Below are 26752 nucleotides of genomic sequence, written 5' to 3'. Positions count from 1 at the left end.
TACAGGTGGTGAGATAAGCTGCACAATATAATTGACCTTTCAGTATATTGTTGCACACACACCATCTATTTAGCAAATGCCCTTGTTATCAACAGCAGCCTTTTAAACTCACCTGAGCTAACAGGTATGTGCGCTGGTTACTCTGCTGCGCTTAAAATTTCTTTTTTGGTTTGCTACAATGCCTTTTCTGAAACGTTGTCTCCTTCTGCTGGAACACTGACTTCTTTCATTTAATGCCTGCAGACTATAAAAGAGAACCCAACCCAAAAAGTTTGGTTGATTAGTCTGTGGCATTCTGTTAAACTGTTGCTTATGGCGGTCTCTGTGAGCTTCTCAGCGACATTCAGCCAGCCAGGTATCCTGCCTGCAGTAGATGGAATGTGGCAATGGAACGCTGGCTGCGCGTGTCATAATAGGCTCTGAGCCTTTATATACCTGTGCACAGCAGCAGCCACCTTCAGTCTGCTGCTGGACAGCCAGCAGCAGCAGCAGCAGGAGAGGTATGTAATCAGGAGCCCTCCTGCTAAGGGTAGACAGCTGCTCGTTCCACCCCACCCCCCGCCTTAATTGGTTCTCCTCCCTTCCAACGGTGTTGAGGCGGGTGGGAACAGCAGGGGGTGAAGGTGCTGTGTTTAAAGAGGTGGAGTTATGCAGATCTAAAACGCGTGGATTGCAGCAGCAGCAAGCCGAAAAGTGCAGGCATGTAAGGGATCTAGAGGTTGACAACATGTCTTCTTAACGGGAGTCCAGGAGCTCATCTCCACAAATGGACTTTTCAGGATCCTTGGGTGGCTCCGTAGTTTGAAACCAATTCTGGTTATCGCTTCTCGGCCTTTTGGCTAAGATCAAGTGTAGTATCTTTTGAAAAGGCGGTTTTGTCCTTGGGCTGCTCTAGTAAATTGATGCACATTACACACTGGTTTGGTGCACTTGTTAGTACGCCAGGTGGCTTATAGAGTCATCTGATGGAAAACATGGCCCTCCAGGATCGAAGTCACTAGGCTGGATAAGTGTGAGGGCTTTGGAGCAATGTGCCCCAGGAGTAGGCGCCCTGGTGGGAGTCCAAGCTTACTGGGACTGGGAACCCCAGAAAGACTTGGGCTTCGTAGCACGCCGCACCTTTGCCAATCATACTTTCTGAGCAACACCCCCTATTCCTGGCCTCCGGGCTAGGAAGGGGAATTTTTATAAACCCGGTCGGAGGTCCGGTCAGCTTTGGGCTGAGAAACCAACACAGGCTCCAGCTCCACTAGGGTGGCAGCCTAGCTGGACGCTGGGAGCACGAAAACGGCTCTTCTCTGGCTTCGGCAAGAGAGAGCATCGGAGATCCCCGACCCTCGCTGTGGCCTTCTGGCTCGGAGGGATGGGGATGGTTTATTGGGGACCCTCTCCTCCGGGAAGGGTCCACATGAATCCTCGCCTCGTGCGCTGTTTTGGTGTGACTTCGGTCACATTTTTCAGTGCCTTGGATGCAGCTTCAATCAAAAAATCTGTTCTTATCAGTTTAATATCTGATACGTCCCCTATCTGGGGACCATATATTAAATGGATTTTTAGAACTGGGAGATGGAAAAAGAGCTTGCTCTGTCCACTCCACGCATTGACCTGGTATTGCAGTATCTCCAGGACCGGTGCACCCCTTCTTTAATGCAGTTTCTAAAATCAGAAAGAATTGAATTCAATGTTTTTTGTTCATTTTGCTTGTTTGTCGGATTTTGGGATGGACTCTTTGGCTTTGCTTTTCTTCTCCTCATTGGATTTTTCATGTTCAAAGTTGCAGAAGCCAGATTACAAGCTCATTTTGGTTCAACTTCAGCAACTGTGCATTGCATTGCCATGTAATGTGATGCAATGCTATCTTTCTAGCTCTCCCTTTTTACTTCCTTTTGGATAAACAGACATATTAGGCAAGCATTTTGGAGCTTTCACCTAAATAACTACAGGTGGTGAGATAAGCTGCACAATATAATTGACCTTTCAGTATATTGTTGCACACACACCATCTATTTAGCAAATGCCCTTGTTATCAACAGCAGCCTTTTAAACTCACCTGAGCTAACAGGTATGTGCGCTGGTTACTCTGCTGCGCTTAAAATTTCTTTTTTGGTTTGCTACAATGCCTTTTCTGAAACGTTGTCGCCTTTTGCTGGAACACTGACTTCTTTCATTTAATACCTGCAGACTATAAAAGAGAACCCAACCCAAAAAGTTTGGTTGATTAGTCTGTGGCATTCTGTTAAACTGTTGCTTATGGCGGTCTCTGTGAGCTTCTCAGCGACATTCAGCCAGCCAGGTATCCTGCCTGCAGTAGATGGAATGTGGCAATGGAACGCTGGCTGCGCGTGTCATAATAGGCTCTGAGCCTTTATATACCTGTGCACAGCAGCAGCCACCTTCAGTCTGCTGCTGGACAGCCAGCAGCAGCAGCAGCAGGAGAGGTATGTAATCAGGAGCCCTCCTGCTAAGGGTAGACAGCTGCTCGTTCCACCCCACCCCCCGCCTTAATTGGTTCTCCTCCCTTCCAACGGTGTTGAGGCGGGTGGGAACAGCAGGGGGTGAAGGTGCTGTGTTTAAAGAGGTGGAGTTATGCAGATCTAAAACGCGTGGATTGCAGCAGCAGCAAGCCGAAAAGTGCAGGCATGTAAGGGATCTAGAGGTTGACAACATGTCTTCTTAACGGGAGTCCAGGAGCTCATCTCCACAAATGGACTTTTCAGGATCCTTGGGTGGCTCCATAGTTTGAAACCAATTCTGGTTATCGCTTCTCGGCCTTTTGGCTAAGATCAAGTGTAGTATCTTTTGAAAAGGCAGTTTTGTCCTTGGGCTGCCCTAGTAAATTGATGCATATTACACACTGGTTTGGTGCACTTGTTAGTACGCCAGGTGGCTCATAGAGTTATCTGATGGAAAACATGGCCCTCCAGGATCGAAGTCACTAGGCTGGGTAAGTGTGAGGGCTTTGGAGCAATGTGCCCCAGGAGTAGGCGCCCTGGTGGGAGTCCAAGCTTACTGGGACTGGGAACCCCAGAAAGACTTGGCTTCGTAGCACGCCGCACCTTTGCCAATCATACTTTCTGAGCAACCCCCCCTATTCCTGGCCTCCGGGCTAGGAAGGGGAATTTTTATAAACCCGGTCGGAGGTCCGGTCAGCTTTGGGCTGAGAAACCAACACAGGCTCCAGCTCCACTAGGGTGGCAGCCTAGATGGAAGCTGGGAGCACGAAAACGGCTCTTCTCCGGCTTCGGCTAGGGTGAGCATCGGAGATCCCTGACCCTCGCTGTGGCCTTCTGGCTCGGAGGGATGGGGATGGTTTATTGGGGACCCTCTCCTCCGGGAAGGGTCCACATGAATCCTCGCCTCGTGCGCTGTTTTGGTGTGACTTCGGTCACATTTTTCAGTGCCTTGGATGCAGCTTCAATCAAAAAAAAATCTGTTCTTATCAGTTTAATATCTGATACGTCCCCTATCTGGGGACCATATATTAAATGGATTTTTAGAACAGGGAGATGGAAAAAGAGCTTGCTCTGTCCACTCCACGCATTGACCTGGTATTGCAGTATCTCCAGGACCGGTGCACCCCTTCTTTAATGCAGTTTCTAAAATCAGAAAGAATTGAATTCAATGTTTTTTGTTCATTTTGCTTGTTTGTCGGATTTTGGGATGGACTCTTTGGCTTTGCTTTTCTTCTCCTCATTGGATTTTTCATGTTCAAAGTTGCAGAAGCCAGATTACAAGCTCATTTTGGTTCAACTTCAGCAACTGTGCATTGCATTGCCATGTAATGTGATGCAATGCTATCTTTCTAGCTCTCCCTTTTTACTTCCTTTTGGATAAACAGACATATTAGGCAAGCATTTTGGAGCTTTCACCTAAATAACTACAGGTGGTGAGATAAGCTGCACAATATAATTGACCTTTCAGTATATTGTTGCACACACACCATCTATTTAGCAAATGCCCTTGTTATCAACAGCAGCCTTTTAAACTCACCTGAGCTAACAGGTATGTGCGCTGGTTACTCTGCTGCGCTTAAAATTTCTTTTTTGGTTTGCTACAATGCCTTTTCTGAAACGTTGTCTCCTTCTGCTGGAACACTGACTTCTTTCATTTAATGCCTGCAGACTATAAAAGAGAACCCAACCCAAAAAGTTTGGTTGATTAGTCTGTGGCATTCTGTTAAACTGTTGCTTATGGCGGTCTCTGTGAGCTTCTCAGCGACATTCAGCCAGCCAGGTATCCTGCCTGCAGTAGATGGAATGTGGCAATGGAACGCTGGCTGCGCGTGTCATAATAGGCTCTGAGCCTTTATATACCTGTGCACAGCAGCAGCCACCTTCAGTCTGCTGCTGGACAGCCAGCAGCAGCAGCAGCAGGAGAGGTATGTAATCAGGAGCCCTCCTGCTAAGGGTAGACAGCTGCTCGTTCCACCCCACCCCCCGCCTTAATTGGTTCTCCTCCCTTCCAACGGTGTTGAGGCGGGTGGGAACAGCAGGGGGTGAAGGTGCTGTGTTTAAAGAGGTGGAGTTATGCAGATCTAAAAGGCGTGGATTGCAGCAGCAGCAAGCCGAAAAGTGCAGGCATGTAAGGGATCTAGAGGTTGACAACATGTCTTCTTAACGGGAGTCCAGGAGCTCATCTCCACAAATGGACTTTTCAGGATCCTTGGGTGGCTCCGTAGTTTGAAACCAATTCTGGTTATCGCTTCTCGGCCTTTTGGCTCAGACCTAGTGTTTGGACAAGAGGTTCCTTGTGTACTAGCCCTCGGCCTTCCAGCATCGCCACTTCGGTGGCTTAAGCTGGATGCTGCTATAGGGGGAGAGTGAGGAGGAAACGAGAAGGCGATTCCTGAAGCGACCATGGGTGTCAAGCTTCGCTTTGCTGGGACCGGGGATCCCCGGGTCAAGAATGCTTTCCGTATCGAGGTCTCTGAGGAGAAGAAGGACCATTTCTCGTTGTCATACCTGGTCAACGCCATTTTCTATGAAATCCTGAAGATCCAGAAGTCGGAGATCATCTGTTTGCAGGAGTTCAGAAGGGAGCATAGGTACGTCTTGGTGCTTTCTTCTATGGCGGCTTGCCAAAACCTTTTCAAAACTCTTCAAGTCCTTTCAGAGCACCCTCAGCTGGATGGACTTATCTTCACTGTACTCTACTCTAAGGGGGATATCCCGGTGGTAGTATTCATGCACAACCCCTTTATCTCCCGGGATGATATCACTGCATTCCTGAGAAGACACTGCATTTTTGTGCAATTCTCCCATAAAATCTTAAATGGAGAAGGGCTGTGGACTGGGAAGTATAAATACTTTGTGAGGTTTGGGATAGACCCTCATGGTCCTGGAGGTATTCACTATCCTCCCCTGAACTTTACAATTGGAAGAGACTCTGGATATCTGTTTTTTCCCGAGGCGCCATTGTTCTGCAGGAGATGCAACATGTTCGGGCATATCCAGGATTTCTGCAAGCAATTGCCAAACTGTAGAAAGTGCAACAAGTACGGTCATCTGGCGAAGGATTGTTCCAACCCGGTGGTATGTGATGCCTGCGGGGAGGAAGGACATGTGATTCGGGATTGTAAGGCTAAAGTCAAGCCTAGGTCCTTCTCCGAAGTGACCAAAGGTAAGCCTACTGTCCCTGCTGTTACCCCACAGGTGACTACTGCAGAGATCAATGAGGAGACGGAGCCCCCTGAGGTTGAAGATCTGGTGGGTGAGGCCCAGAACCTGTTGGACCCTCCGGCCCCTGCTGGGCCAGGTATGGAGATCTCCGAGTTGGATGTGGACCTCCCTCATCAGTCCGAAATATGTGGTGAGGGTGACATGGATGTGTCTCTAGCTCGAACCCCTGCATTGTCCTGGGGTGCTACAGACGAAGAGGTGGCCAGGGATGGTGGCCAAGGAGACTTTACTTCTGGGAGGTCTTTTGATGATGATGATACTCCTGAACTGGCCAATAAAAAACCCAGACGAGAGTACTCACCTGCCAGCGGAGGGTGCGACAGTCCTGCAAGTGACCGCATTTACCCGCAGGATGTCTTCTCCCCTGATGCTCCTTACCTTGGCATCCCTGAGAGCATCAACACCTTTGGGGTGCTTTCCCAGTCTGATGATAATGGATGAGTATGGTGTGATCAACATTGAGTCATGTATTTCTTTTCATTAATTAATGTCTTGCCAATCTGGTTGGGATGTAGTGTCCCTAAATGTAAGGCAGATCAGATCTAAAATCAGAAGAACAACTGTTCTGGACTACCTGAAACATTTAGGTGCTGATGTTTTTTGCCTTCAGGAGTGTGGGATTCAGGATGCTCCTTGTGACAAAGACTGGCCTTACGGACAGCATATCTGGTCAGGGTCTAATCATAATAAAAATGATGGGGTGGGGATATTAGTTGGGAATAAAGAAATCTCTATTGATAGTTATATTGTGGTGGAGGTGGGCCGATGTTTAATTGCATTTTTGAGTTATAGAGGGTGGCGGGTCAGAATTATTAATTTATATTGCCCTACAGGGAAGGAAGAGCGGCTTGCTCTTCTTGAAAAATTAAGTTTTTTTCTTCCAGGGAAATCTCCCACTATTTTTGTTGGGGACGTTAATTGTGTCACAGAAGGAAAGTGTGACATAACAGGAAAGAAATTGTCCCATTTAATTTGTGATTTTTCCTTTTTAGATGCAGCAGTTGTTGTTCTTGGCATGCCACCACCGCCGACATACCATGCTGACCGTGGTGAGATTCATTCCAGAATTGATTTAATGTTATTTTCTAAAAATATGGTATGTTTGGATTTTTCTCAACAAAAGGTACCTTTTTCGGACCATGAATGTTTGAGAGGCGTGTTTTGTGCGAATGGTGACCAAGTGTATGGCGGTGGGGTATGGAAGTTGAATACAAGGCTGTTAGAGGATGATGAGGTGATGAATGAGTTTAATGTAAAGTATGAAAGATGGAGAATGCGTAAGAAGAATTTTGTGTGTGTTCTTGACTGGTGGGACTGGGTGAAAGTGCAATTTAAAACTTTCTTCAAAAAGTGGGGCTATAGAAAAGCTGCCAGATATAGGAATAGGTTTAATGACCTTAATAGACGGATTGACTGGTTGAGAAAGTGTGTTGCAAGTGGTTTGGAGATGTCTGATCAACTTACTGAGGCTAAGAATGAATTGAAGCGTGTGTTGGATGAGAAAGGAAAGGAAATTATATATCGTACTAAAATTGAGCACCTGGAGAAAAATGAGAAGTGTACGAGGTTCTTTTTTAAAAAAATGAATGGTAGGAAGACTGATATGAATGAAGTTGTGAATGAAAGTGGAACCAACTGTATGGGTGAGGATGTGCTGAAAGAAGTGAATAGGTTTTATAGCAAGTTGTATGATGAGAAATGGATTGACTCTGGGCTTGTGTCATATGTTCTGAATGGTGTGGAGAAAAAACTTGATTCTGAGGAGCGTGATCTGTTGTGTGAGGATGTAGTTCTGGATGAAGTGAAGAATGTGGTGTGGAGTGCTAAAAAGAGTAAGACTCCTGGGAAAGATGGTATACCTGTAGAGTTGTATGTGAAAGCATGGGAAGTTTTGGGAACAGATTTGACTGAGGTATGTAAGTATATGTGGGTGAATGGTAGGTTGTGTGAATCAATGAAAGAAGGAGTGGTTGTGCTTGTGTATAAAAAGGGTGAGAGGAAACGTTTGGAAAACTGGAGACCAATAACACTGCTGAATTCGGATTATAAGGTCTACAGTAAGTTACTGGCAAATCGTATGCGTGAAGTGATTGGTAGTGTTGTGGAGGAGGACCAAGTATGTGCAGTGCCTGGAAGAAGTATGAGTGATAACTTGTTATTGTTGAGAGATATGATTGGGGATTGCAAGGATAGAAAGCAGAAATGTATGACTTTAGCTATTGATTTTGAGAAGGCGTTTGACAGGGTTTCGCATGTGTTTCTGTTTAAAGTACTGGAAAGAATGGGGTTTCCTAGAGAATTTGTGAATTGTGTAAAATCATTGTATGATTGTGTGTCAAGTGAGTTCTTGGTTAATGGGTGGCTGTGTGACAAAGTGAAGATTAGGTCAGGAGTAAGGCAGGGGTGTCCTATGTCCCCCGTCTTATTTGTATGTGTAATAGAACCATTGTTATGTTTGATTAGACGGGATAAAATGATGAGAGGTTTGTTGGTGCCTGGTAGTGGTGGTAAGCATGTGAAAGTGTTAGGTTATATGGATGATGTTGTGGTTGTGAGTGAAAGTATGGCTTCTTTGAGTAGAATTAAATTGCTTTTGGTTTTTTTTGTTGGTGCGTCTGGTTTTAGGGTAAATTGGAATAAATGTAGTTTTAAATGTTTTGGAGATAGTAGTATTCGTATGGATGGTGTAAAGTGTGAAGAGGGTGCAATCAAGATTTTGGGCGTATTATTTAATGATGACTTAAAAGGGAATGAAAGTTGGGAAGAGTGTGGTATGCGGGTTGAACGTAAATTGAATTTTTGGCGAATGAGAGAATTGACTCTGCGTGGTAAGGTGTTAATTATCAAAGCAGTGATTCTCCCTATCCTGCTTTATGTGGCGACTGTTTTTCCTTCTCCTTACAGGAAAATTAAGAGAATAGAGAAGTTGGTATTCACATTCCTGTGGTGTAGTAAGATGGAGAAGTTGAAGCGGGAGAGCCTTTTTAAGGCTTGTCAGCATGGTGGGCTGGCCTTTCCCAATATTGAAGTTTTTTTAGGCCTTAATTATATTAAGACTGTGGTTATTTTGCTGGGTAAAGGCAATAAAGGTGCTTTTATGGCTAATTATTCTGCTGGATGGATGTTGTATGGGTTATGCTGGAGGAAGAGAGATGCGAGTGTGCCTGTGGCCTTTAAGTGTCCTGTTTGGTATGAGGTGATTGAGAAATTTGTGAGAAAGCATGATTTGTTGAGTGTGGGAATGAATGATTTTAGAATGACCAAGAATGTGGTGAAAAGAATGAGTGCAAATGAGGTAGAGTGTAATATTGTTGGGCTGAGAGGGAATGAGGTTTCAGATGCATGGAAGAAGTTAGATACGTATGGGATGTCAAACAAACAGAAGGATGTTGTGTGGATGACTTTACATAATATTTTACCTGTGAGAGAAGTGCAGAAGAAAAGAGAGTTGATAAGAACAGATGTGTGTCCGAGAGTGGGATGTGGTGGTTGTGAGACTGTCAGGCATGTTATGTGGGATTGTGAGTACGCGTACAGTGTGTGGAAGTGTGTAGGTGGATTGTGTAAGGGTTTAGCAGGCGTGAATTTTGTGGATTGGCGTGTGGCGATGTTTGGAATTGGTGCGTGTAGTCGGTCTAAAGATAGAATTTTATGGTTGATAATGGCTTGTGTGATGGAGAGTTTGTGGGATGCAAGGAACCTTGGACTTTTCAAAAGGAAATCTTTATCAGTGAATGAATGTGTTAGACTTATTCTTTCAAGACTATACCTGATATGTAAGTTGGACAGCAGAGGCGGTGGTGGCACAGATGCCGAAGGGATTTGGAAATTTAAAAAGTGGCATTACCTTATCAAATACCAGTGATTTTTTTCTTTGTGATTCCTTGAAGTTTCTGCATTTGTGTTACGTAAAGGATGTTCCCTTGTGATTATATTTCGTCTTATACTACTGCTAAATAAATAGAACCATGATGATGAGAAGTTTTAAGTAGCAAATTTTGGAGAAATTCATACTGTTTGCTAAAAAACTAAACTGAATGGTTTAAAAAAAAAAAAAAAAAAAAAAAATCTGTTCTTATCAGTTTAATATCTGATACGTCCCCTATCTGGGGACCATTTATTAAATGGATTTTTAGAACAGGGAGATGGAAAAAGAGCTTGCTCTGTCCACTCCACGCATTGACCTGGTATTGCAGTATCTCCAGGACCGGTGCACCCCTTCTTTAATGCAGTTTCTAAAATCAGAAAGAATTGAATTCAATGTTTTTTGTTCATTTTGCTTGTTTGTCGGATTTTGGGATGGACTCTTTGGCTTTGCTTTTCTTCTCCTCATTGGATTTTTCATGTTCAAAGTTGCAGAAGCCAGATTACAAGCTCATTTTGGTTCAACTTCAGCAACTGTGCATTGCATTGCCATGTAATGTGATGCAATGCTATCTTTCTAGCTCTCCCTTTTTACTTCCTTTTGGATAAACAGACATATTAGGCAAGCATTTTGGAGCTTTCACCTAAATAACTACAGTTGGTGAGATAAGCTGCACAATATAATTGACCTTTCAGTATATTGTTGCACACACACCATCTATTTAGCAAATGCCCTTGTTATCAACAGCAGCCTTTTAAACTCACCTGAGCTAACAGGTATGTGCGCTGGTTACTCTGCTGCGCTTAAAATTTCTTTTTTGGTTTGCTACAATGCCTTTTCTGAAACGTTGTCTCCTTCTGCTGGAACACTGACTTCTTTCATTTAATGCCTGCAGACTATAAAAGAGAACCCAACCCAAAAAGTTTGGTTGATTAGTCTGTGGCATTCTGTTAAACTGTTGCTTATGGCGGTCTCTGTGAGCTTCTCAGCGACATTCAGCCAGCCAGGTATCCTGCCTGCAGTAGATGGAATGTGGCAATGGAACGCTGGCTGCGCGTGTCATAATAGGCTCTGAGCCTTTATATACCTGTGCACAGCAGCAGCCACCTTCAGTCTGCTGCTGGACAGCCAGCAGCAGCAGCAGCAGCAGGAGAGGTATGTAATCAGGAGCCCTCCTGCTAAGGGTAGACAGCTGCTCGTTCCACCCCACCCCCCGCCTTAATTGGTTCTCCTCCCTTCCAACGGTGTTGAGGCGGGTGGGAACAGCAGGGGGTGAAGGTGCTGTGTTTAAAGAGGTGGAGTTATGCAGATCTAAAACGCGTGGATTGCAGCAGCAGCAAGCCGAAAAGTGCAGGCATGTAAGGGATCTAGAGGTTGACAACATGTCTTCTTAACGGGAGTCCAGGAGCTCATCTCCACAAATGGACTTTTCAGGATCCTTGGGTGGCTCCGTAGTTTGAAACCAATTCTGGTTATCGCTTCTCGGCCTTTTGGCACGATCTGTAGTTGGTTGTGACATTGGGCTGAAGGTTACTGTGGTGGCAGAACCGATTCTTGGCCTTTGGAGATATCCAGTGCTGCTTTTGGGAATCGGTGCTAAAGCTGCAGTGCCTTTTCTTTACGGAGGACGGTGTGTTGGAGGGAGGACGAACTTCGTGGAGTCTGCGATCCGTGTGTGATATTTTCCTTGGTATCTGGAAAAGAAGAGGAAAATCATGGAGACAAGGAGAAACCCTGGAGGAAGGAAGGAGAATCAAGCAAGCAACCCGAATGATTATTTCTCGGAGGAGCATCCGCTGAAGGACACCATCAGGTTCGTGGTTGCTCCTGACCACCGGCAGGTGAAAGATTCTCAATTTATTTTCAATGTTATTTGTAAGCTCTTGAAGATCGACAAGGAGCATCTTTTTTGCTTTCAATCTTTTTTTTCTCGAGGACTTTATGATGTTACGCTTAATAAAGCCTCGCAGTGTGAAAGTGCCTACGCTCTTTATGAAGTAAATAAAGAGAAGGTAGAGCTGGAGGGGGTGAAAGTAATCCCCTCTTTTCAGTTTTCAATGAAAGTACTGACGATTCATTTGTTTAGTCCATTTATTACAGACTCTGAGGTTGAAAGTTACCTATCAATGTATTGTGACAAAATCATCCCTAAGAGACGCGGGGAAACACAGTTTGGAGTGTGGAACGGGAAACGTGTGTATGTGGTATCATTTAGGAAGAACCCGAATGAGGAGGGGGGCGTGTCCAGACCTCCGCCGCAGGTTTATATCAACCATAGCCGCGGTTATTTATTCTTCCCAGGGATGCCACACTACTGCCGTGTGTGTAAAAAATATGGACATCTGGATGCAGAATGTAACAAGTGTTTTAGTTGCATGGGTACTCCTCACCAGATGGATGAGTGCCCTAAAAATAAGAAAAAGGATGTAGAGGAGATGGACACATCGCCTGAAGAACAGCAACAAGAAGCTAAAGACGATGTGGAAGCAGGCATTGCTGCTGAAGAGGAAAAAGGGGAAGAGGAGAAAGAAAGGAGTGAGAAGGAGGAGACAGAAAGAAAGAGAAAAGAGGAAGAGGAGGGACGGGCAATGAAGGAGAAGAAGAAGGAGGAACGGGTTAAAAAATCACAAGAAGAAGAGGAAAGGAAGTTGGAAGAAAGGAAGAGAAAGAAGGAAGAGGAAAAACAGAAGAGGATAGAGGACATAGAAAAAAGGGCCATGGAGATAAAGAAACAGATGGAAAGGAAAAAGAGAGAAGAGCAGAAGAAAGAAGATAAGAAGAAAGAAGATAAGAATGAAAAGAAGAAGATAGAAGAACAGAAGAAAGAAGATCAGAAGAGAGAAGAGAAGAGTCAAATGTTGCAAGAAATTTCTCCACTAAGTAAAGGGAGTAGTTGTGGAGGGGAAAGTGATATTCCAGAAGTAGTGGAGTCCACTCCTACTAATTCCCTGTCGCAGAGCTTACCTTGCGCGCAGGTACAAATGGACTGCACAGAAAAATCTCTAAAAAGAAGTGTGGATAGAAGTGATAATGAAGGAATACCATGTGGTGGGAAAGTAAAGGCATTAGAAGCAACAAGTCTGCTGGGGAGTGTGTCATCTTCGGATGTATCAGATCTGGAGGTAGACCCATCTTCTCCGGCAGTAGAGAATGAGGGCGGAGGGAAGAGCCCTGCACTAAATGTTAGAAGATGATCCGCTCAATGTCCCTGAATGTTCAGGGGTTTAACGACCTATATAAGAGAACTGCTTTATATGATTTTTTAAATAATGAAAATATTGATTTTATCTTTCTACAAGAATGTAATTTGACAAAAAAAATAAGCTATGAATATTTACAGGGTATATGGAAGGGTAACTTATGCTTTTCTGGTGGGAACGAGTCAAAAAGTGATGGTGTGGGGTTTTTATGCTCTAAAGATTGGGAGATTGTAAATTATGAAGAGATATACCCTGGGAGGATTTTAAGAATTGATGTGCAGAAAAATGGGAAGAAAGTGAGGTGTTTTAATGTGTATGCAAATGCAGAAAAAGCCTTGAGATTACATTTGTTTGAACTGTTGCAGCTGTTTTTACCTGGAGTAGATCCATTAGTTTTAGGTGGGGATTTTAATTGTCATTTAAAAAATGTAAAAGATGGGTCAGCTTCATGTCTTAGAAATATTTTAGCAGCTTTTAATCTTAAAGATACATGGGCATTAGATGGACAAAAAAAGGAGCATGAAGTCACTTGGGTGGGGAGAGGTGTTTCATCCAGAATAGATTATATTTTTATATCTCAAGCCCTAACATGCTCAGGTTTTAAAACGCATTCAACACCTTTTTCAGATCATAAAATAATAGAATGTAGTTTTAAAATAGAATCAGATGTGGATAAAAGACCGTCACACTGGAAATTTAATGTATCCCTACTACAAGACGAGGTGGTTATGGAAGGTTTTAAAAAGCTGTATGAAAAACTGAAGCTAAAAAAAACGTTTTTTAAATCTATTTTTAATTGGTGGGATTTTGTCAAGAAGGAGGTAAAAATATTTTTTATTAAAGAAGGAAAGAAGAAAGCTGCTGCAAAACGTATTTTTTATAATGATCTTAATGCTAAACTGCAATGTTTTTTTCACCTCGAAAATAACGGATGTGATCTGCAGGAGGCGATCCGAACAACAAAAGAAAAGATCCAAAACTGCCTGAAAGAAAAAGGTAAAGAAATTATTTTTAATTCCCGAGTAAAAGTTTTAGACGAGGATGAAAAATGCACAAAATTCTTTTTTAAAAAAATATGTGACAAGAAGGATTATATGAAGGTTTTGGAAGGAGAAACAAGTTTGGAGGGGAAGAAGATGAAAGCAAAAGAATTTTATGATGATTTATTTTCTGTTAAAAACACGGATGTGTCTCTAAAAAAACATTTTTTAGAAGGACTGGAAAAAAATTTTAATGCGGAAGATAAATCTTTTTTAATAGGGAATTTTACTAAAGAGGAAGTTTTTAATACAATTAATACGCTACAAAATAACAAAACGCCGGGAGCAGATGGACTACCTGTTGAATTTTACAAGTGTTTATGGGAGATCATGGGTGAGGATTTTTATGAAGTAATTTTAGAAGCAGAAGCATCTTTTAGTGTCCCAGAGTCGTGGTGGGAGGGTCTTATTGTTTTATTATTTAAGAAAGGAAATAAAGAACTGATTAAAAATTGGAGACCAATAACCCTTTTAAATACGGACTGTAAGGTATATGCAAAGTTACTAGCAAATAGATTAAAAAAGGTAATCGGCTCAGTAATAGAAGTGGATCAGACGTGTGCAGTGCCAAATCGGAGAATCAGCGACTCATTGATTTTAATCAGGGATGTTTTATGGGATGTTTTAGACAGAAAACAAAAGCTTGCTCTAATTACTTTGGATTTTGAAAAAGCGTACGATAGAGTTGCCCATGATTTTTTATTTGCAGTTTTAGAGAAAATGGGATGCCCGGATGTTTTTAGCAAACGTATTAAATCTCTTTACAAATCATGTTTTAGCAAAATATCTATTAATGGTTTTTTATCTGATAATGTAAAAATAAACTGTGGCGTTAAACAGGGGTGTCCCTTATCCCCTATTCTTTTTATTTGTGCAATTGAACCACTTTTAGCAGCTTTTAGGAGAGATAAGGTAATCAATGGTTTTTTTATTCCCGGGAGTTGCAATGAACAAGTTAAAGTGGTGGCATATATGGATGATGTGACGGTTTTAGTTAAAGACACTAGAAGCATGAACAGAGCCATAAGAACAGTGGATTGGTTTGGGGGCGCATCGGGTTTTAAAATTAACATGGAAAAATCTGGTATTTTAACTGTTGGTGATTTTATTGTAGATTCTGAGTGTAAATTAACAAGAATGAATGAAGTAAAAATTTTAGGTATTTATTTCTCAGAGTCAGGTGGTAATGTAAGAAATTGGGAGTCTCTGCTGGAAAGAGTTAAGAAAAAGATTACTTTCTGGCAGTTGAGAGATCTTACCCTGGAAGGAAAAATTTTAATTATTAGACAGGTTTTACTCCCAATGTTTTTATATGTCTCAACAGTTTTTATCCCCCAAAATAATATCATGAAGAGAGTTATTAAGGTATGTTTTAATTTTTTATGGAGATCCAAGATGGAAAGAGTAAAGAGAGAGGAGATATATAAATCAAAGAAAAAAGGTGGGAAAGGTTTTCCGGATATTAGGTCCTTTTTATATGCAAAGTATGTAGCGAACTGTGTATGCACTTTATTAGGACCAGGCTCTAAGCTAAAGTTGTTTTCTATATATAATTTAGGTTTCTATATTAGAAATTATAAATGGTTGGAGATGTCTCTAAATAGGCCTTATAGGTTTTTACCTCCAGGAAATTATATTGTTTTAGAAAAAATTTTAAGAGATTTTAAACTTAAGATGGTCGAAATAAATGTTCTTAAATGCCATAAAAAAATCCTAAAAATCCTGGAAGAGAGAATAGGTATCAGTCCTGTGGAACATTTTTCATTCAAAATTGTGGAAAGAATCTGGATGAATGTAAATTATAGTGTGTTATCTAATGAACACAGGGATTTACTCTGGTGTATAGTAAAAGACTGCCTGCCAACCCGTGAGTTCCAACACAGGCGTGGGTTGGTAAGATCTGAAGTGTGCCCAAGATCCAGGTGTGGGAATAGTGAAACACCCATGCACATCTTCTGGAATTGTAATTTTGCACAGACAATATGGAGGAAAGTGTGCAATATAGTGAGAGCTGTGAGTACTGTTAATTTTTTGGATTTTAACAGAGTATTTTATGGGATGGGGATAAGAGAGGAGGATTTTAAAATTGTATGGATTATTATTGCATGTGTGAAGGCGGCATTGTGGAAAGCAAGGAACATTTTAGTGTTTAAACATAAGGAAGTAACAGTCGACCAGTGTATTAAATTATGTCTAAGTTATTTGTACATGTATTTCTGGAGGGACAAAATGACGCTTGGCAAGGTGAAAGCAAATGAGAAATGGAAACAATGTAAATGGAATGAACTTACCTTGTAAGATTTGATTTTTTGAAAACCTGTGGAAAAACAAAAAAAGAAGAACAAAAACAAACAAAAAAAAATAGCCAAAACTATATAATTTTTTAAAAAAAAAAAAAAAGAGGGAAAAAATAAATAAATATATATATATAAAAGAAAAAGAAAATAAAAGATTTGGAGAAGTATTAAAATTGGTAGAATGCACGATGATGGATTTGAGTCTTCTTATCTTTTTGTTGATTCCAAGACTTTGTAATCTGAGTGTAAAAAAAAGAAAAGAAAGAAAAAAAAAAAAAAAAAAAAAAAAAAATCTGTTCTTATCAGTTTAATATCTGATACGTCCCCTATCTGGGGACCATATATTAAATGGATTTTTAGAACAGGGAGATGGAAAAAGAGCTTGCTCTGTCCACTCCACGCATTGACCTGGTATTGCAGTATCTCCAGGACCGGTGCACCCCTTCTTTAATGCAGTTTCTAAAATCAGAAAGAATTGAATTCAATGTTTTTTGTTCATTTTGCTTGTTTGTCGGATTTTGGGATGGACTCTTTGGCTTTGCTTTTCTTCTCCTCATTGGATTTTTCATGTTCAAAGTTGCAGAAGCCAGATTACAAGCTCATTTTGGTTCAACTTCAGCAACTGTGCATTGCATTGCCATGTAATGTGATGCAATGCTATCTTTCTAGCTCTCCCTTTTTACTTCCTTTTGGATAAACAGACATATTAGGCAAGCATTTTGGAGCTTTCACCTAAATAACTACAGGTGGTGAGATAAGCTGCACAATATAATTGACCTTTCAGTATATTGTTGCACACGCACCATCTATTTAGCAAATGCCCTTGTTATCAACAGCAGCCTTTTAAACTCACCTGAGCTAACAGGTATGTGCGCTGGTTACTCTGCTGCGCTTAAAATTTCTTTTTTGGTTTGCTACAATGCCTTTTCTGAAACGTTGTCTCCTTCTGCTGGAACACTGACTTCTTTCATTTAATGCCTGCAGACTATAAAAGAGAACCCAACCCAAAAAGTTTGGTTGATTAGTCTGTGGCATTCTGTTAAACTGTTGCTTATGGTGGTCTCTGTGAGCTTCTCAGCGACATTCAGCCAGCCAGGTATCCTGCCTGCAGTAGATGGAATGTGGCAATGGAACGCTGGCTGCGCGTGTCATAATAGGCTCTGAGCCTTTATATACCTGTGCACAGCAGCAGCCACCTTCAGTCTGCTGCTGGACAGCCAGCAGCAGCAGCAGCAGGAGAGGTATGTAATCAGGAGCCCTCCTGCTAAGGGTAGACAGCTGCTCGTTCCACCCCACCCCCCGCCTTAATTGGTTCTCCTCCCTTCCAACGGTGTTGAGGCGGGTGGGAACAGCAGGGGGTGAAGGTGCTGTGTTTAAAGAGGTGGAGTTATGCAGATCTAAAACGCGTGGATTGCAGCAGCAGCAAGCCGAAAAGTGCAGGCATGTAAGGGATCTAGAGGTTGACAACATGTCTTCTTAACGGGAGTCCAGGAGCTCATCTCCACAAATGGACTTTTCAGGATCCTTGGGTGGCTCCGTAGTTTGAAACCAATTCTGGTTATCGCTTCTCGGCCTTTTGGCTAAGATCAAGTGTAGTATCTTTCGAAAAGGCGGTTTTGGATGTTGGCCGCCCTAGTAGATTGATACATTATGCACACTGGGGTTTAGGCGCTTGTTAGTACGCCAGGTGGCTAATATAGTCATCTGGTGGAAAGCATGGCCCCCCAGGATCGACGCCATTGGGCCGGGGAAGATCGAAAGCCCGAAGTGTGAAGTGCCCCAGGAGTGGTGACCCTGGGGTGCCTTAACTCACTGGGATTGGGAACCCCACTTGAGTTTATGGCACATTTGCACAAGCACTTCAAATTTTCTTTCTTCGCACACACCCTTATTCCGGGCCTTCTGGCCTTAGGATGGGGAATTTTTCAATTCCCGGTCGAAGGTCCGGGCAGTATTATACTGTGAAACCTTCACTATTTATTTAATTTCTTTGTCACTGTGTGTCCACTTATTCACGTGTGTCACGTCCTACTAGGATTTTGTCGGGATGCGGTTCCCTTACGGGTTCCTCTCTTGGCAGGTCTAGGGGGGGAGTGTGTGGCCATCAGGTTCCGCTCCCCCCTGAACCCCCCTGGCTCTCCTCTTTCGGGAGGAGAGCGTTGTTGGCTCCCCTCTTTCGGGAGGGGAGCACAGTCTTTGGCTCCCAGTGCCTTGCTCGGGTGAGATCTCGGGCAGGTGCTGGTGGTAAGATTGGGTCGCCTCTGGCTTCGGCTGGAGGTGGCTTTTTGTCCCTGTTCCTCGCTGTGGCCTTTTGGCTCGGAGGGACGGGGAATGGTTTGGGGGACCCTTCTCCTTTTGGAGAGGGTTTCATGAAGACCAGCATCCTAGTGCACTTTTTTTGTGGCACTTGTCACTTTTTTAAGCGCACTCGGGTTTTGTACACGAATTCGGGCTTTCGCCAAAAGAATTTAAAAAAAAAAAAAAAAAATCTGTTCTTATCAGTTTAATATCTGATACGTCCCCTATCTGGGGACCATATATTAAATGGATTTTTAGAACAGGGAGATGGAAAAAGAGCTTGCTCTGTCCACTCCACGCATTGACCTGGTATTGCAGTATCTCCAGGACCGGTGCACCCCTTCTTTAATGCAGTTTCTAAAATCAGAAAGAATTGAATTCAATGTTTTTTGTTCATTTTGCTTGTTTGTCGGATTTTGGGATGGACTCTTTGGCTTTGCTTTTCTTCTCCTCATTGGATTTTTCATGTTCAAAGTTGCAGAAGCCAGATTACAAGCTCATTTTGGTTCAACTTCAGCAACTGTGCATTGCATTGCCATGTAATGTGATGCAATGCTATCTTTCTAGCTCTCCCTTTTTACTTCCTTTTGGATAAACAGACATATTAGGCAAGCATTTTGGAGCTTTCACCTAAATAACTACAGGTGGTGAGATAAGCTGCACAATATAATTGACCTTTCAGTATATTGTTGCACACACACCATCTATTTAGCAAATGCCCTTGTTATCAACAGCAGCCTTTTAAACTCACCTGAGCTAACAGGTATGTGCGCTGGTTACTCTGCTGCGCTTAAAATTTCTTTTTTGGTTTGCTACAATGCCTTTTCTGAAACGTTGTCTCCTTCTGCTGGAACACTGACTTCTTTCATTTAATGCCTGCAGACTATAAAAGAGAACCCAACCCAAAAAGTTTGGTTGATTAGTCTGTGGCATTCTGTTAAACTGTTGCTTATGGCGGTCTCTGTGAGCTTCTCAGCGACATTCAGCCAGCCAGGTATCCTGCCTGCAGTAGATGGAATGTGGCAATGGAACGCTGGCTGCGCGTGTCATAATAGGCTCTGAGCCTTTATATACCTGTGCACAGCAGCAGCCACCTTCAGTCTGCTGCTGGACAGCCAGCAGCAGCAGCAGCAGGAGAGGTATGTAATCAGGAGCCCTCCTGCTAAGGGTAGACAGCTGCTCGTTCCACCCCACCCCCCGCCTTAATTGGTTCTCCTCCCTTCCAACGGTGTTGAGGCGGGTGGGAACAGCAGGGGGTGAAGGTGCTGTGTTTAAAGAGGTGGAGTTATGCAGATCTAAAACGCGTGGATTGCAGCAGCAGCAAGCCGAAAAGTGCAGGCATGTAAGGGATCTAGAGGTTGACAACATGTCTTCTTAACGGGAGTCCAGGAGCTCATCTCCACAAATGGACTTTTCAGGATCCTTGGGTGGCTCCGTAGTTTGAAACCAATTCTGGTTATCGCTTCTCGGCCTTTTGGCTAAGATCAAGTGTAGTATCTTTCGAAAAGGCGGTTTTGGATGTTGGCCGCCCTAGTAGATTGATACATTATGCACACTGGGGTTTAGGCGCTTGTTAGTACGCCAGGTGGCTAATATAGTCATCTGGTGGAAAGCATGGCCCCCCAGGATCGACGCCATTGGGCCGGGGAAGATCGAAAGCCCGAAGTGTGAAGTGCCCCAGGAGTGGTGACCCTGGGGTGCCTTAACTCACTGGGATTGGGAACCCCACTTGAGTTTATGGCACATTTGCACAAGCACTTCAAATTTTCTTTCTTCGCACACACCCTTATTCCGGGCCTTCTGGCCTTAGGATGGGGAATTTTTCAATTCCCGGTCGAAGGTCCGGGCAGTATTATACTGTGAAACCTTCACTATTTATTTAATTTCTTTGTCACTGTGTGTCCACTTATTCACGTGTGTCACGTCCTACTAGGATTTTGTCGGGATGCGGTTCCCTTACGGGTTCCTCTCTTGGCAGGTCTAGGGGGGGAGTGTGTGGCCATCAGGTTCCGCTCCCCCCTGAACCCCCCTGGCTCTCCTCTTTCGGGAGGAGAGCGTTGTTGGCTCCCCTCTTTCGGGAGGGGAGCACAGTCTTTGGCTCCCAGTGCCTTGCTCGGGTGAGATCTCGGGCAGGTGCTGGTGGTAAGATTGGGTCGCCTCTGGCTTCGGCTGGAGGTGGCTTTTTGTCCCTGTTCCTCGCTGTGGCCTTTTGGCTCGGAGGGACGGGGAATGGTTTGGGGGACCCTTCTCCTTTTGGAGAGGGTTTCATGAAGACCAGCATCCTAGTGCACTTTTTTTGTGGCACTTGTCACTTTTTTAAGCGCACTCGGGTTTTGTACACGAATTCGGGCTTTCGCCAAAAGAATTTAAAAAAAAAAAAAAAAATCTGTTCTTATCAGTTTAATATCTGATACGTCCCCTATCTGGGGACCATATATTAAATGGATTTTTAGAACAGGGAGATGGAAAAAGAGCTTGCTCTGTCCACTCCACGCATTGACCTGGTATTGCAGTATCTCCAGGACCGGTGCACCCCTTCTTTAATGCAGTTTCTAAAATCAGAAAGAATTGAATTCAATGTTTTTTGTTCATTTTGCTTGTTTGTCGGATTTTGGGATGGACTCTTTGGCTTTGCTTTTCTTCTCCTCATTGGATTTTTCATGTTCAAAGTTGCAGAAGCCAGATTACAAGCTCATTTTGGTTCAACTTCAGCAACTGTGCATTGCATTGCCATGTAATGTGATGCAATGCTATCTTTCTAGCTCTCCCTTTTTACTTCCTTTTGGATAAACAGACATATTAGGCAAGCATTTTGGAGCTTTCACCTAAATAACTACAGGTGGTGAGATAAGCTGCACAATATAATTGACCTTTCAGTATATTGTTGCACACACACCATCTATTTAGCAAATGCCCTTGTTATCAACAGCAGCCTTTTAAACTCACCTGAGCTAACAGGTATGTGCGCTGGTTACTCTGCTGCGCTTAAAATTTCTTTTTTGGTTTGCTACAATGCCTTTTCTGAAACGTTGTCTCCTTCTGCTGGAACACTGACTTCTTTCATTTAATGCCTGCAGACTATAAAAGAGAACCCAACCCAAAAAGTTTGGTTGATTAGTCTGTGGCATTCTGTTAAACTGTTGCTTATGGCGGTCTCTGTGAGCTTCTCAGCGACATTCAGCCAGCCAGGTATCCTGCCTGCAGTAGATGGAATGTGGCAATGGAACGCTGGCTGCGCGTGTCATAATAGGCTCTGAGCCTTTATATACCTGTGCACAGCAGCAGCCACCTTCAGTCTGCTGCTGGACAGCCAGCAGCAGCAGCAGCAGGAGAGGTATGTAATCAGGAGCCCTCCTGCTAAGGGTAGACAGCTGCTCGTTCCACCCCACCCCCCGCCTTAATTGGTTCTCCTCCCTTCCAACGGTGTTGAGGCGGGTGGGAACAGCAGGGGGTGAAGGTGCTGTGATTAAAGAGGTGGAGTTATGCAGATCTAAAACGCGTGGATTGCAGCAGCAGCAAGCCGAAAAGTGCAGGCATGTAAGGGATCTAGAGGTTGACAACATGTCTTCTTAACGGGAGTCCAGGAGCTCATCTCCACAAATGGACTTTTCAGGATCCTTGGGTGGCTCCGTAGTTTGAAACCAATTCTGGTTATCGCTTCTCGGCCTTTTGGCTAAGATCAAGTGCAGTGATCTACCGGTTGCTGCCTTGGTCTTGGCTGAGAGGTGCCTTGGGTACCCGGCTCCTTGGCCTCGGGGGATCGCTGCATGTAGCAGTGCGGCTTCACCCCCTTGCTGCTTTTGGGGAGCCGGATTAGTCCCGGGGCAACGAGGGGCGATCAGCCTGCCTGCTTTTTTTAAGTAGGCGAGGAGGATTTTTGCCACCTTTGGTGTGAAGATATGGACGGGAGAAGCCCAAATATGCTGACCTGTGAAGAGGTCCCAGTTTTTGCAAGATTGAAGAATGCAGTGCGGTTTATTTTTTTGGATCCAGAGAAGAAGAAGTCTGGCTTGTTTTTTTTGGTAGAGAAGATTTTGTTTGAACTATTGGAAGTTCAAATGGAACAAGTTTTGTCTATGTTGGAGTTCCCGAAGAGAGGGATATATGATGTTATTTTTTGTTCAGAAGATATCTTTTCTGACTTTTGGAAGAGAATGGATCTAGTGAAGGAAGATTCGATACTTGAAGGTGTTTTTTTTGTGTCGCATTTTCCTAGGAAGGAAAGGCTAATAGTAATAAGGATGTATAGTCCTTTCATATTGGAAGAAGAGATCATGACCTTTTTATCCCGGTACTGTGAGAAAGTGAGTTCTGCTGGCAAAATGTTTAACCGATATGGTTTTTGGACCACGAGGTGGAGGTTCCTGGTCAAGTTCAAGGAAAGTTCGGATGGTGTTGTGGTACTCCCACCAAGTAGATTCAAAATCGGGACAGTTAATGGAGATATGTTCTTTACAGGTATGCCGAAGTTTTGTAGGCGTTGTAAACAGTATGGCCATGAAAAGGATTCCTGTACATTACAGTGGTGTGCCAAGTGTGAAGAAGTGGGACATAAGGCAGAGAATTGTGAAAAAAGTAAGAAATGTAATCTATGTGGTGGCAGTGGTCATTTATATGATTGCTGTCCTGTCAATAAAAGGGAGGAGAAGTCAGTTGACAAGGAAGATGGAAAAGAAGAAGAGTCTGAAGCTGCCCCCCATGATGAAACGGAAGAGAACATATCTCAAAAGAAGGAGGAACAAATAAGAGATATAAGAAAAGAAGGTGATCATATGGAAGAAGATACTGAGAGTGATATCACAGACGTTGAGATTGAAAATACTAGCTTGGAAGAAGAAGTGGAGGTGGATAGGGAGTCAGAAGATCAGGAGGAAAGTGAGTCCTCCAGTCAGGATGAAAAGGAAGGTGCTGTAAGTAATATGGAAGAGGAGGAGGAGGGTGAAGAAACTAGTGAAGAAGAAAGAGAGGATGTCGCATGTGAAGCCAGAGAAGAAATTGAAGGAGTTTTGTCATCTGGGAAGGACTCTAGTAAAGCAAAGGATGTTTCAGAAAAAAATATGAGGGAGATGGAGGAGAGACAAGAAGTGTTGAAAATGCTAAATAGTTGTGAAGGGGGGAGTCAGGCTAGTCTAAGGCGCAAAGTGTGGAATAACATTTATAGCGATATGCATCGTTTTTTTTCAACTTACAGAATACCTCAGTCGTTGGCTAAAGAGGTAGAAGAAGCTTGGGATGGTCGGTTTCTGGATGGAAGGCTTTTGAATGCCTTGGCAGCATATGGCCTGAAGAGAGGAATGTTGCCTTAAATCGTAATGGTAAAGATTGTAATGTTGTGATGTAAAGAATATGGAATAACTGTATTGTGATAATATAAACGTATATATATAAAATAAGATTGGAAAAATGGATATATGACCCACAATGATGGATAACAACCTAATACCATTTGGAAATCATTGCAAAGCATGAAATGGTAAATATGGGACTTGTAATCTGAGTGGAAAAAAAAAAATAAAAATAAAAAAAAAAAATCTGTTCTTATCAGTTTAATATCTGATACGTCCCCTATCTGGGGACCATATATTAAATGGATTTTTAGAACAGGGAGATGGAAAAAGAGCTTGCTCTGTCCACTCCACGCATTGACCTGGTATTGCAGTATCTCCAGGACCGGTGCACCCCTTCTTTAATGCAGTTTCTAAAATCAGAAAGAATTGAATTCAATGTTTTTTGTTCATTTTGCTTGTTTGTCGGATTTTGGGATGGACTCTTTGGCTTTGCTTTTCTTCTCCTCATTGGATTTTTCATGTTCAAAGTTGCAGAAGCCAGATTACAAGCTCATTTTGGTTCAACTTCAGCAACTGTGCATTGCATTGCCATGTAATGTGATGCAATGCTATCTTTCTAGCTCTCCCTTTTTACTTCCTTTTGGATAAACAGACATATTAGGCAAGCATTTTGGAGCTTTCACCTAAATAACTACAGGTGGTGAGATAAGCTGCACAATATAATTGACCTTTCAGTATATTGTTGCACACACACCATCTATTTAGCAAATGCCCTTGTTATCAACAGCAGCCTTTTAAACTCACCTGAGCTAACAGGTATGTGCGCTGGTTACTCTGCTGCGCTTAAAATTTCTTTTTTGGTTTGCTACAATGCCTTTTCTGAAACGTTGTCTCCTTCTGCTGGAACACTGACTTCTTTCATTTAATGCCTGCAGACTATAAAAGAGAACCCAACCCAAAAAGTTTGGTTGATTAGTCTGTGGCATTCTGTTAAACTGTTGCTTATGGCGGTCTCTGTGAGCTTCTCAGCGACATTCAGCCAGCCAGGTATCCTGCCTGCAGTAGATGGAATGTGGCAATGGAACGCTGGCTGCGCGTGTCATAATAGGCTCTGAGCCTTTATATACCTGTGCACAGCAGCAGCCACCTTCAGTCTGCTGCTGGACAGCCAGCAGCAGCAGCAGCAGGAGAGGTATGTAATCAGGAGCCCTCCTGCTAAGGGTAGACAGCTGCTCGTTCCACCCCACCCCCCGCCTTAATTGGTTCTCCTCCCTTCCAACGGTGTTGAGGCGGGTGGGAACAGCAGGGGGTGAAGGTGCTGTGTTTAAAGAGGTGGAGTTATGCAGATCTAAAACGCGTGGATTGCAGCAGCAGCAAGCCGAAAAGTGCAGGCATGTAAGGGATCTAGAGGTTGACAACATGTCTTCTTAACGGGAGTCCAGGAGCTCATCTCCACAAATGGACTTTTCAGGATCCTTGGGTGGCTCCGTAGTTTGAAACCAATTCTGGTTATCGCTTCTCGGCCTTTTGGCTAAGATCAAGTGTAGTATCTGTTCTTATCAGTTTAATATCTGATACGTCCCCTATCTGGGGACCATATATTAAATGGATTTTTAGAACAGGGAGATGGAAAAAGAGCTTGCTCTGTCCACTCCACGCATTGACCTGGTATTGCAGTATCTCCAGGACCGGTGCACCCCTTCTTTAATGCAGTTTCTAAAATCAGAAAGAATTGAATTCAATGTTTTTTGTTCATTTTGCTTGTTTGTCGGATTTTGGGATGGACTCTTTGGCTTTGCTTTTCTTCTCCTCATTGGATTTTTCATGTTCAAAGTTGCAGAAGCCAGATTACAAGCTCATTTTGGTTCAACTTCAGCAACTGTGCATTGCATTGCCATGTAATGTGATGCAATGCTATCTTTCTAGCTCTCCCTTTTTACTTCCTTTTGGATAAACAGACATATTAGGCAAGCATTTTGGAGCTTTCACCTAAATAACTACAGGTGGTGAGATAAGCTGCACAATATAATTGACCTTTCAGTATATTGTTGCACACACACCATCTATTTAGCAAATGCCCTTGTTATCAACAGCAGCCTTTTAAACTCACCTGAGCTAACAGGTATGTGCGCTGGTTACTCTGCTGCGCTTAAAATTTCTTTTTTGGTTTGCTACAATGCCTTTTCTGAAACGTTGTCTCCTTCTGCTGGAACACTGACTTCTTTCATTTAATGCCTGCAGACTATAAAAGAGAACCCAACCCAAAAAGTTTGGTTGATTAGTCTGTGGCATTCTGTTAAACTGTTGCTTATGGCGGTCTCTGTGAGCTTCTCAGCGACATTCAGCCAGCCAGGTATCCTGCCTGCAGTAGATGGAATGTGGCAATGGAACGCTGGCTGCGCGTGTCATAATAGGCTCTGAGCCTTTATATACCTGTGCACAGCAGCAGCCACCTTCAGTCTGCTGCTGGACAGCCAGCAGCAGCAGCAGCAGGAGAGGTATGTAATCAGGAGCCCTCCTGCTAAGGGTAGACAGCTGCTCGTTCCACCCCACCCCCCGCCTTAATTGGTTCTCCTCCCTTCCAACGGTGTTGAGGCGGGTGGGAACAGCAGGGGGTGAAGGTGCTGTGTTTAAAGAGGTGGAGTTATGCAGATCTAAAACGCGTGGATTGCAGCAGCAGCAAGCCGAAAAGTGCAGGCATGTAAGGGATCTAGAGGTTGACAACATGTCTTCTTAACGGGAGTCCAGGAGCTCATCTCCACAAATGGACTTTTCAGGATCCTTGGGTGGCTCCGTAGTTTGAAACCAATTCTGGTTATCGCTTCTCGGCCTTTTGGCTAAGATCAAGTGTAGTATCTGTTCTTATCAGTTTAATATCTGATAGGTCCCCTATCTGGGGACCATATATTAAATGGATTTTTAGAACAGGGAGATGGAAAAAGAGCTTGCTCTGTCCACTCCACGCATTGACCTGGTATTGCAGTATCTCCAGGACCGGTGCACCCCTTCTTTAATGCAGTTTCTAAAATCAGAAAGAATTGAATTCAATGTTTTTTGTTCATTTTGCTTGTTTGTCGGATTTTGGG

General features: G+C 43.3%; 4 non-coding genes and 9 pseudogenes across 4 annotated transcripts; all 13 read left to right on the top strand.

Annotated features, from left to right (window-relative positions):
* The first annotated feature begins 819 nt into the window (after window positions 1-819).
* On the top strand, window positions 820-935 carry LOC141244247 (U2 spliceosomal RNA; annotated as a pseudogene).
* A 525-nt stretch (window positions 936-1460) lies between these two features.
* Window positions 1461-1642, top strand: LOC141244206 (U2 spliceosomal RNA). The gene has a single exon (XR_012308167.1). It is a non-coding gene; the product is annotated as a U2 spliceosomal RNA (small nuclear RNA).
* Window positions 1643-2757: 1115 nt separating this feature from the next.
* On the top strand, window positions 2758-2873 carry LOC141244241 (U2 spliceosomal RNA; annotated as a pseudogene).
* A 524-nt stretch (window positions 2874-3397) lies between these two features.
* On the top strand, window positions 3398-3582 carry LOC141244209 (U2 spliceosomal RNA). Its single transcript, XR_012308170.1, has one exon. It is a non-coding gene; the product is annotated as a U2 spliceosomal RNA (small nuclear RNA).
* Window positions 3583-9688: 6106 nt separating this feature from the next.
* LOC141244227 (U2 spliceosomal RNA) lies at window positions 9689-9899 on the top strand (annotated as a pseudogene).
* Window positions 9900-16287: 6388 nt separating this feature from the next.
* On the top strand, window positions 16288-16525 carry LOC141244228 (U2 spliceosomal RNA; annotated as a pseudogene).
* A 1115-nt stretch (window positions 16526-17640) lies between these two features.
* On the top strand, window positions 17641-17732 carry LOC141244251 (U2 spliceosomal RNA; annotated as a pseudogene).
* Window positions 17733-18541: 809 nt separating this feature from the next.
* LOC141244225 (U2 spliceosomal RNA) lies at window positions 18542-18721 on the top strand (annotated as a pseudogene).
* Window positions 18722-19836: 1115 nt separating this feature from the next.
* On the top strand, window positions 19837-19928 carry LOC141244250 (U2 spliceosomal RNA; annotated as a pseudogene).
* Window positions 19929-20737: 809 nt separating this feature from the next.
* Window positions 20738-20916, top strand: LOC141244223 (U2 spliceosomal RNA; annotated as a pseudogene).
* Window positions 20917-23889: 2973 nt separating this feature from the next.
* On the top strand, window positions 23890-24062 carry LOC141244234 (U2 spliceosomal RNA; annotated as a pseudogene).
* Window positions 24063-25177: 1115 nt separating this feature from the next.
* Window positions 25178-25368, top strand: LOC141244142 (U2 spliceosomal RNA). Its single transcript, XR_012308108.1, has one exon. It is a non-coding gene; the product is annotated as a U2 spliceosomal RNA (small nuclear RNA).
* Window positions 25369-26483: 1115 nt separating this feature from the next.
* Window positions 26484-26674, top strand: LOC141244182 (U2 spliceosomal RNA). The gene has a single exon (XR_012308144.1). It is a non-coding gene; the product is annotated as a U2 spliceosomal RNA (small nuclear RNA).
* Window positions 26675-26752: the final 78 nt, after the last annotated feature.

This window comes from Phyllobates terribilis, unplaced genomic scaffold (assembly GCF_046119375.1).
Source record: "Phyllobates terribilis strain yellow unplaced genomic scaffold, ASM4611937v1 Scaffold_1512__1_contigs__length_269417, whole genome shotgun sequence".
Taxonomy (NCBI): domain Eukaryota; kingdom Metazoa; phylum Chordata; class Amphibia; order Anura; family Dendrobatidae; genus Phyllobates; species Phyllobates terribilis.
The sequence above is the reverse complement of the archived record's forward strand: the minus strand, read 5'-3'. Positions and strand labels throughout refer to the sequence as shown.